Genomic DNA, 11,139 nt, shown 5'->3' with positions numbered 1-11,139 from the left:
TGTAGGCAGTTATATCTACCTATCTATAATTTCCCCATGCTTTCAGTTGGAGATGATATTTTTCACTTGCAGTACTCAGAAATCTCCCAACTAAATGTTTTTCAACTAAAGGGAAAAAAACCCAACTTTTCATTGAAATTAAAACTTTTCCTTTTCAGTTTTATTTTGGACAAAATTTCCTTTTGATGTGGGAAAAAGACATTTTGATAAGATTGAAACATCTTCATTTTTGACATTTTCAGGATGGAATTTTTTTTTCATTTTGAAGTGATTGTGTGTGATTGTATTATAAATGCAGAGCTAAATTCTACTTATGCCTACCATGTCACTTATACCTATCAAGTCATGCTAACTTTCTTTTGTTAAAATGTGCAGAAGAATTGATCAGTTCTCTCCAAGAATATTATTTTTGTTTTGTTAAAAATAATAGGCATAATATCTCAATGTTAAGAAGTAGCCTCATTGATATGCCACTCAAAACCACTCTCTCAAACAATTGACTTCAAAGGTAAGCAAACACAGGTTCTGAAGAAAAAATTAAAGAAGCACATCCCAGATCCAAAGGTCCTCCAATTGGAACATCTTGTTTCTAGGTCCCAGGTAAGTAAAGCTAATAATTAGGCTGTGTACACATATCCAAATAATTGAGAAGTCTTCCAGATTTCTTCTCCTGGTAAAGAAATTTACCCACAGTCATGTGTACACACATGAATGCTAAGGCCCTGAAGAGTGGACAGCTTTAAGTGCTGACACTGTGCTGCTGGTAGAGGAGGTGTTATGCACACAGCTCAGCGTGCTCTGCAGATTCCTTTAGTCTGTTTGGTGACAGATGACAGCAGTGCAAAGGACAGCCCTGAATGGCTCGCTTAGATTTCCCATGACCAGCCTGTGTTTTCCTGCAGCACAAGGTAAGGATAATGAAGGGTGTGTATTCTCCATGCTGGAGAAGTAGAGTCCAGTGAGTCACACACGTCTCCCTGGCCTAAGGCCTTGTACAGACATTCACTTTCTCCTGAGAGAATTGCTGCTCTCCCAGCAGAAACCACAAGTGTACAGATGTTCAGGCTTTTTCTCCCAGGGTACAAATGGTCACTCCAAGAGAAAAATAGCCTGAGAACAACCAAGGTTAAACCACTTCCAGCAGAGTTTCTCCTGGGAGAGCAAATGTGTGTACATGCCATAGCTTGTCTCAGAAACCAGAATGAACATAGTTCTTCAGCACCCCTCCCCATCTGCTCTCCAACCATTTGAGCCTTATATTGGAGCTGTACAGGACTTTGGAGTAGTCATAGATGAATTTCTAATTTATGGAAGACATTGAGATACTTGATTTTGTTTCAAAGCTGCAAATTTCAAAATTTCACTAGCCCAAGTTTTCACCAGTGACCATCACATACTTTATTATACAGCCTGCAGGCACAGAGTGGAGTGAATGTTCTTCATCCATTTGGCCTGGCCCTGAATTAGGAATGGATTCCAACTCTTCAACTTCTTCCTCATGCAGGTTCATTTAGACTAAAGGCCTAATTCTTTACTCACAGAAGTCAATGGCAATGCTCTCTTTGGTTGCAGTTGCTGCAGGGTTGAGCCCAAACATCAATAACTTCAGCTTTATACAGGTGAGGTGGATTTCACCCTTAAAGCCCAATCCTTCTTACAGTTAATATCACCTCCTGTTGGTATCAAAGACAATTTTGCCATTGAATTAAGCAGGAATAGTCATTGGGTATACATTATCCTTTCTTCCATAACAGAGATCACAGTAATTGCTACTTTGCAACAGAGTTCAGGGAACATTTGAACTGATATGTCTGATGCTTTCAAGTGCAGCTGTATTGAAATGCAAAGAAATATGAAATACTGGGCTAAGTTTACATATTTTTCAAAACAGGAAAGAAACACTGGGCAAAATCCTTTGGCACCAGTAGCCAGGGAGTTTTGCCATTGAGTTCACTAGAGTCTAGATTTTATCCACAGTTTTCATCTCTAGAAAAGATGCTGTAAATATCTTTTATACAGTAATTTCTTTGATACCCCCAGTCATTTTATAATGTAATTTTTCAGGCAGTTTATCTGGAAATATTGTATCCAGTGTATCTAGTTGTTAGAGATTTTCTCTGAAGGCATTATTATTTTTAATAATCCTCTGAAGTTTTGTTAAATCAGTATAAAATTTGTGCTCAATAATGCATAGTCTAGGTTTGGCTTTTGTGTCAGATTAGTTCAACTTAAATTTCTGCTGCCATACCAAATAAAAATGTTATTTCTGTTATTTTCCCTTCTTTCTTGTTCACGAGTCTAGCTTTCAAGCATCTTAAATCATCTTGATGGTTTACAGAAAAAAAATACAGATTTTAAGCTTATATGCTCTTCATATGTAAATGCCTGATTATCAATCAGAAGTGCACTGGGACAGAAAGTAAGTTTTCTTTATTCATTCAAAATTAAATAGTAGTATGTTTCCCGAGGAACCAAAAATATGCAAATTGTGGCAAAGTATTGATTGCATACTAATGTAATGTTGACAAGGCAGAATAATCATGTTTGCAGGTGGGAGTCTTATATACACTAGGTAGCACACATTTTACTGATTGTATGGAACTATAATTCAAGCGGTATACGTTTCTGTAAAATAAAACTGTATTCACATACTAAAACCCTCCTACTATATCATGATAAAATGTTATGATCTTTCCCTGAGATTGATTAACAAAAAGAACCAGTGTCTAGTATTAAATCTAATGTGAATGACATTTAAGGTCATGAAAGGTAATCTTAGTGGTACTGGAATCTTTTAATCTTATTTGCAGATTATTTCATCAGTGGTTTCTCAGAGTTGCAAAAGGATTTTATTCTAGTATCTTTATTATTTAATTAAATGTTGAAAGTTCAATGTACTGTGTATTTCTTACATTAAATAAATAAACATTATCTTCTATATATCCCAGAACACTGGGAGTTACAAGAAAAAGAACACCATAGTCTCAGGAATATATAGGCCCAAATTCAGGAATATGCAGGCCCAAAGTGGTGCTGTAAAAATTTGGGTCATTAAGAGGTTTGGTGTAATTATGTAGGAAAATGATTGCAATGAAATGAAATAATCTGTGTGCATTAACTTTTGGGGATTCTATCATAGAATAAAATACCAGTGATTTTAACTTGCACCTTTTTGGTATAATACAAAATTAAATTCAGCCTTGAGAAGAGTGAAGGCATTTCACACTGATGTTACCTGATCAAATTCATCAGGGTTGAAAAACCATTGCCTTCAGGGATGTTTCATCAGGAAACATCATCTTTCCTGGAACATCATCTTTGTATTATCTTATATTACCTATCAGTTTTTAGGAGGGGAGGACGTGCAGCATCCTGTCCTCTTTCCTTGTTCAGCATGTAACATATTATACTGGTTTCCCATATCCATTAAATGGCAAATCTGTACGAGTTACTACTCTGCCAATTACTGCCACCTTTTTATGACTAAGCTATATAGACATCCAAGTCTGGGCCAGGTTTCTTAGGAATGAGCCCAACAATGAAACCAGAAATAGTTGCATGCATATTGTCTAAGGTCCACTCGTGTGAACAAAAAGGGGCAAGTCAAGGTAAGCCAGTGATTAACTGTGCAGTGATTACTGCACAGTTAACCCAGTGGTGGTGATTAATACCCAGGTTGGCCTCCCACAGTTTTGAGGGTTCCCATAACAAAGCCCTACTGCCTATATCCTCATGATGTCTGCAGTCATCTAGACTGATCTGAGGATATGGCCTGGGGGTTTTTTTATGCTGAGATGCTTCAGGATTATTTCCCCAAGAATTGGATCACTTCACAGGGAAACTGGTTTGTTCTTCAGGACCAATTATGAAAAGGGCATGAGAGAACTCCCAGCTTTCATGTGATTGAGCTGGTATCATCACTACAAAGTAGATAGGCCCTAATCCAAATTAGACTAGGTTCTACTCCATGCCCCCGAGTCACCTAACCACTGCTTAAAGCACCTCCAAACTTGGGTCAAAGGATGGTGAAGGGCATTGGGTTAAAACCTGAATAAGAATCCAGCTCTCCACACAGTGTTAACATACATCCTCAGGGAGAGGTTAGAGATCAGTGAGCTGTGCCTTTCTTCAACCAGTCTTGTCTGGGGGGAGGGGAAACTTCAGTGCATAGTTAACTCCACCATAGAGCTCTAATTATTCTGCAGAACCCTATATTGCTCTCAACCTCCCTCCACCCATCCACCCTTGGTAAGAAAGTTTGAGGGGCCCGCAGTCAGCGAAGCTTTGAAACTGTATAACCAGGAAGTCAGGAAGAAACAGAAAGCTTTGAAGCTACAACAGAGGAACAGGTACTTCAGTACATATCTGAGATTCACAAATTTTGGCATCCAAGCAAACCTAAGAGCCCCAAGTAACATACTCTGGAGAAAACTATCTGCAAAGGAGTGAATAAAGTGTTCCTCTCCCACTACCTACTTTTATGGGTTTTTCCACAGGACAGACAATCTGATCCATTTATTTACTGGCCATTACATAGCTGTCTCTGCTAGGTATTTATAGAGCAACAATTGCAAACCACTGGCACAAAGGTATTTATAGAGCACCAGTCAGACACAGTCTAGCCTAATGACTGATATTAGCATGATGTGACAAATACAAAATCTCTCTCTGAAACAGCAGGGTCCAAACAGCTCAGTTAACAAAACAGGAAACATGGTACATATATTTGCCACCATCACTCCTATCCTATTTGTGACTGTTAAGAGTATTTGTACTTCAAGTACCCACAAATAACACCACTGCATACCTGGTATGCATTGCAACATCTTGCAGTGAGGCTTATAGTTTTTGGTGGCATGTAACATGCCTAGCGACAAAAGTAAACACCCAGCATAAGCTGGCTTTTTGGCTGTAATAACCACACAGACTGCAGGATGGCTCCATGAACAGACCAGAATGGCCTTGCTTTCACTTTTGTCACAGGAATGACTGTGATCACAAAATGCTACAGCCCATGTAAGAGTAAATTCAATTTGCTTTATTAATTGGCTGTTCTATGGTCCCAACAGCTTTAGTACCTCTCAAAATGCATTGGTTATCCTCCTCCTACTCCTTTAAGTATGGTAGTAGTATTACCCCTCTTTTATGGATGTGGAAATGGAGGTATAGAAAAAGGTTAAGTGACTTGCCCTAGGTCATGGATGGAGTTGGTAGCAAGACAGGCAAAAATCATGGTCCACTCATTCTCAGGCTAGTGCTGTAATCATAGAGCACCCTTCCACACACAGCACAGTTTTGTTCTCTCCTACCTAGGTTACTGAACTATTAAATAAAAGGAAGGATATTTCAAAACCAGTTATTTGCATTGAGTTATAGTTTAAAAGTGACTACATAAATTATTATTGATAATATATTTCCATAGATAAAAACCCTACATAGATGTACAGATGTAAACCTACATATTCCCAGAGAAGGGAGGCACTCACAAATTGTCATTTTTGCTGAGGAGAGTGAACAATCTCCTCTTAGCCTTTCTTGTCTTGTAGTTTGTCTCTGTTAGTGGCCATTACTAGATGTTTCAGAAGAATGCAAGATGCTGTCTTAAAAACAAGTATAGAATAATTTGGTGGGAGTCTGGGGGAAGAAGAGGCATTAGGGTCACTTTTTCCCCCCCGTCTCCAGGCAGTTCTGAAGTATAACAGTTTCCCTCCCTTATATTTTTTCTCTAATCTTATACCAGTGAATATTATTTACATGTGTGTGTTTAGAAATGTATTCCAATCCATACAGTGGACCAGTTTCAAATCTAAAATTCCAGGATTCTGATTTCAGGGTCTGGCCTGATGGGACAGAGGAATAGATTTTGCATTTTGAAAAATTATGTTCCTGGAATGTGGTACTACTGCACTTATTTCCTTTAGGATGATACAAAAAAAAATCATGTACACATAGAGCTAAAATCTCCTGCACTGGGGAGCATCCTCCCCCCTCCACCCCCATTCCCCTTCAACCACAGGTGCCTTATGCACCTGTTGAAAAACACAGCACAGTTGTGCCTATGGGCAGAAGCTGCAAACAGTCCTTCAGCTTCTTAGACCAGTCAGTTTTGCAAAGAGATATTATACATATTTGGGTGTTAATTTGAATCAAGCTCTATGTGAGTGCACAAATTAGAGAAAAGTCTCTCTCTCTCATTTGTATATAGAGATATGTGTATACTTCTGTGTATAAAATAGGCCTACACCCACTGAATATAATGCACATAATAAATACACATCCTACACAGTACAATGCAAAGGACATACTCCAGACCAGGAAGTCAAACATACACAAAGGAATGTGAAAATAGGTTCTACAATTCTATTCTTTTTGTAAGCAGACAGAGGCAGACAGGATGATTGACTGATCAATTGATTTTGATCACAATAATGGTGGCCAAAATCACAGGATGAGAGCATTATTGCACTATTTAAGTAAATGTTCACAATCCAAAGGTGATACTTTATCAATTTTGTCTGAAAAAGACCCACCATTTTATACATTTCACTGATGAAAAAACAGAAAGTCAATACTACTGCTGCCATTTTGTTTTACCTTGAATGAGAGTGTTGTCAGGTGACATTAGCAAAGAAATAGAACACATGCTTGGAAAGGTGCCGTAGTGTATGGCTGCATCATGCACAGTTTAATATAATATAATATAATGTAATATATATGATTTGATTCTCTGTCAACTAGTAAAGCAAGTTGTGTGCCAGGGATAGAGTTTTTGCTCTCATATTTATTGTAGCTGTCTAACTGGTTTGAAGCATTTGCAAGCAGTTTGTGAACAGCTGAAAAAAAAAGTTTCTGAGAAGTGCCCCCCAACTATCAAAGACAGCCCTGATGTGATCCTTTCAAATATTAGCCCTTGTGTCAGTTTATGTCTGGAACCTTTTCAAACATTATAATGTGTCTTGATGCCTTTGAAAAAGTTCTAACTCTGCTACACTTCTCAAAATTATCCACAGCTTACAGGATTTTTTCAATATTGGAAAAGCTAGTGTGTTAAAAATAAACTCCAATAATTCTGAAACTTCTCATATAGCTGGGTCATTCCAAAGGCCTCAGTCCCTTCTCATCTTTTCCAGAAACCTGCTTTCTTCTCCCACTATATTCGCTACACACATACACACACATACAGAGTTCTTCTTTCTTTCAGGGATTCCAACTTTGCCTTCTCAGATCATTGCTTTTTCCTATCATCTCTGTTCCATCTTTCTCACCCTTTCCATCTTTTTGCTCAGCTGGCTTCAGCTCTTCCCTCTTTCTTTCCAAGCTGCTTTTTTGTGTGTGGGGGGGGGTTCCCCCTGTAAGAAACTTTATCACATATGTACTATATGTGGTAGGGCACACTTTCTGTTCCCCAGTCCTCCTCGCATTTCTCTCTATCGTTAATACTAATCCAGGCCACATTTCCAAATTCATGCAGGTTACCTTGTAGTAAGGTATACCCCCAGTGAACTTAGTATTTACTGCTCTGGCAGTTTGCATGAGCACCATTAACAGCACCAGCAGCAGAAAAAGTGACATTAAAAACATAAAGAAGTTGCTTTCACAGACCAGTGTCTTGCAAAAAGCTTCCATTCCAGTTGAAACCACAAAGTTCAAGTGGCTTCCGAATGTACTCAGAAGCTTTCTCCCATTCCTGCAAAACATGACACAATGGTTAACATTTAAAGACCAGCATCCTTATCTTTGGATTAGATGGTCTTTCTCAGTTTGGACTGCAGAAAACTAATCAGGAATTAAATGTTCCCATTGCTCAGTACCTAGTACCTTATTATCCTTTTTCACTTCTGTAAATGAGACACATTCTTATTATTTATCCTGGCATTCACTCAGACCAAGTTAGCCAAAATCACTTGGGAAACATTGGATCTTTAGCTTTTCAAAAGTAAGATTTAGCTCTGCTACTTTTGGTTCAGGCCACAACACCAGGTGTCATTTTAAAAGTTTCAAATACCCTTATAGAACACTTGGGTACAGTTTAGCCAACTCTGACAACTAAGCAGAGGTATGTATATAGGGATGCATGTACAAGCACATCTGTACTCATGAACATGACTGTATATATACACACATATGATTTTTAAAAATACTGAAAGTACCTTTACAAATACTTAGGTTCCCCAAATTAGAAGTTCTATCTAAAAGGAGGCTCTGGTGACAGTGAGAAGCTCTTTCCTAATCAGGTGCTGCCTGTTACCAAGCAGAGTAATCTAATTTGCAAGTAGGTGACCTATATGTCTGGACATACCTGATTATTTATTCAACTAATCAAATTATATAGTGTCATTTGATGATAGGATGTTCACACTGCTGACACGATGTTATTTTTCTTCTTACCAGATAAGGGGAATTGATTCTAATCTATTTTACTTTTGTTAGTCATCAGCTCTTACACCTAGGTCTGCCAAGGGGTTTTGTTAAGTTCAATAGCACATGTATCATTAGGTCATAGTCAAGATATGCCTTGTTGAATAAAAACAGGGACCACCAGCACTTGATCAGCTTTGTCTACATACCAGCAGTTCAAGTGCCAGAGTACCTTGCAGTACCTTGCTCCCACAAGCAGGCTGATGCATTTGCCCAGTTCCACCTCTTTTTCTCGGTCTGCGTCTGTATTAAGAGGAGGGGGGAAGAGAACACCATGCATTAGATGCTTCATCTCCTTAGAAAGCTCCCTTCTCCCCCCTTCTCGAGAGCAAAAGGCGTTGGAATGTTAAGTATATCTTTCCATCCCAGGCGTGTCCTCGCAATCCATGTTTTATAATTAATTTCAAAGCATGTGTCACAACCAAGACACGATGCAGTAACTTGTTTTTTGATTGATTTAATCCTCCTACAATATCTACTGAAAACGTCAACCAACAGCCCTTGGGAGGGATCAGCTCCGGGGTCTAATCAGAGCGGGGTGTGTTTGTGTGTGTGTCCCGGAGAGGGGCAGTAGCTAAAGGCCTCGGAGGAGCTCGATATTTACAAGATCCTTTTGTCAACCCAGTACATTATCTAAGGGGGGGGGGGTCGAGGATTTAGTGGGAAAGAAGGAGGCTTTTAAAATATATAATTCCGAGATGCTCCTGGAGCGGACTAAGCCTCCGCTGTGACAACGGCTGGGAGGGTAATAACAACTCATTGTTGCCATTGTGGTTCCCCTCCTGGCTGCGAAGGCGCTGACCTCTCGTACCTCGCAGGGGTGGCTTTTGCCGCTGCCGCTGCCGCTGCTTGTTGTTGCGGGGCGGCTCTCTGGATAGACAGCCGTCTGCTTTAGGCTCCCAGTGTCTAAGCTGCGGAGTCTAATCGCTGCCATCTCTGTGACCCTTAATGAGCTGGCGCTTGGGCTGGGAGCTGCGCTTCTCTATGGCTCTGCAGCAGCAGCAGCCCGGAGCCCCCGGAGCCGGAGCCAGTTCCCAACGCTGCTGGGGAGGGTGGATGCCCTCCGGTGCCTGGCGGCTCCTCTCTCCCAACCCCTCCCCACTCGTTCCCCACTTAGGAAGCACAGAAGCAAGCCTAGCCTTTTTTGGATCCTCTCCCTTTTTCTCGAAAGCTCCCCGTTTGGTCCGGAAACTCTGCGCTATCGCTCGTATCTGAGCGATGCACTCTGGCACAGGCAGAGAAATAGCCAGGCGGGGAAAGTTTGCCCGGGGGTGGGGGCGGGCGCCGGCCTTGGCAAAGTTTGGGGGAAGTTAGTGGCCAGGGTCGCGCTGCCCGGCGGCGGCGGGGCGCGGGCGGGGAGGAAACAGCCGGGGCGGGCGGCCGGGACCCGCGCGGCGCAGATCGGGGCAGGGCAGCACCGGACCGCGGCGATGCGAGGAGCAAACATGCGGGGCTCCTAGAGCCAGAGCTCCCTGCAAGTGTGAGCCTTAGGGGGAAGGAAACATGCATGTGCGGTACCTGTTTAGGGAAGGCATTAGCTGGAAAGGGGAGGGGGAGCAGGCACGGGGAGAGGCAGCAGGGGAAACCTCCGCCAGGAGGCAGGACAGCACCCGGGCACCATCGGACAAGTGCTTTTGCTTCGCTGTGTCACGCTCCGGGCTCGGCGAGTTGCAAAGAGCGCATCGGGGTGTTTCAGGCGCGAGGAGCAGGACTGGGTTTCGCCCCGCTCGCCAGAACCGGGGCGATCTCCCCCTCCCTTTTCTGTCTGACACAATACGGGAACGATTTCATCGCTAAGCGGTCTCCAGCAGGAGCAGATGTAAAATCGCAGCCGAGAGCCCTTTAGCGTCGCTTTCAGCGCAGTCCTGCGTTGGATGCTGCGGCCAGCTTCGGCGAGGGGCACTTGCCTTCTTCTCCGAAACACTGCTCCCTCTCTCCGCGAGGGTGTCGAGCGGGGTGCCCGTGCTCTCAGCCAGCTTTCCCCCTGACCAGGAGGCAGTGCGCCCGCCAGAAGCGGGGCTGCTGCCCCGGGTAAATCAAACTTAGCTGCTGTGATCCTTGTCCCCCTCCCGCCCCCCCTTCCAGCTCCACTCCTCCCCGCCACTCGCCTGAAAAGCGCAAACTTGCCTGGAAATGGCACTTCAGCTTTAATGCGACTCTAACTAGCCCATTAAATATGATCAACATACCGTTTGCACGGAATGAAACCTTTCCCAGTCCTGATTGCTCCAAAGGGGAATCACGTCCTACCTCCCACCTTCCCCAGCTCCATTCTCCCAGTGTACACACACTTGTAATTACTGGTGATTGTGCTAATGCAACCCTGAGCAAAAGCATGCTGGTGCTGCGGAGAGGGGAGGCAGGGAAATACCGTTAATTTCAGGAAAATACACGTGGATTATGCTCCCCCTTTGAGGCGGCTGTACCTTTGCACACCCTGTAGATCCTGCGCGTTGCACACAACCCTCCAGAGCCGAAAGGGCTCCTGTGGCTCACTTAATGTATATTTTTTAATGGATCACCAGGTGATCGGGAGAGAAATGATGTGTCGCTTTGTGAGAACGGCAAAAGGGGAGAAAGTGGGAAGAGGACTTGTTAGTATTGATTCGAAACAAGCCGTCCGCTCTTGGTATAATTTCTGCCGTGATTGTTTCTTACATAACTCGCTGCTTCCAACGCGCTCAGAAAAAAAAAAAGAGTATAATAAACCATTGGGCCTTC

The 11,139-nt window shown here is 42.4% G+C and overlaps 1 long non-coding RNA gene across 2 annotated transcripts; it reads right to left on the bottom strand.

The window, feature by feature from the left end:
- Positions 1-1,126: 1,126 nt before the first annotated feature.
- Positions 1,127-9,481, bottom strand: LOC109316581. 2 transcript variants are annotated; one of them, XR_002102878.1, is made up of 3 exons: positions 9,230-9,480; positions 8,568-8,661; positions 1,127-1,575 (listed from the first exon to the last, which is right to left on the bottom strand). It is a non-coding gene; the product is annotated as an uncharacterized LOC109316581 (long non-coding RNA). The 2 variants fall into 2 exon arrangements; XR_002102879.1 differs by lacking the exon at positions 1,127-1,575 and adding an exon at positions 7,194-7,687 and having other exon boundaries at positions 9,230-9,481.
- Positions 9,482-11,139: the final 1,658 nt, after the last annotated feature.

This window comes from Crocodylus porosus, unplaced genomic scaffold, assembly GCF_001723895.1.
Source record: "Crocodylus porosus isolate Cpor-Errol unplaced genomic scaffold, CroPor_comp1, whole genome shotgun sequence".
In the NCBI taxonomy this organism is placed as follows: Eukaryota; Metazoa; Chordata; order Crocodylia; family Crocodylidae; genus Crocodylus; species Crocodylus porosus.
This window is presented reverse-complemented; position numbering and strand designations above follow the sequence as displayed.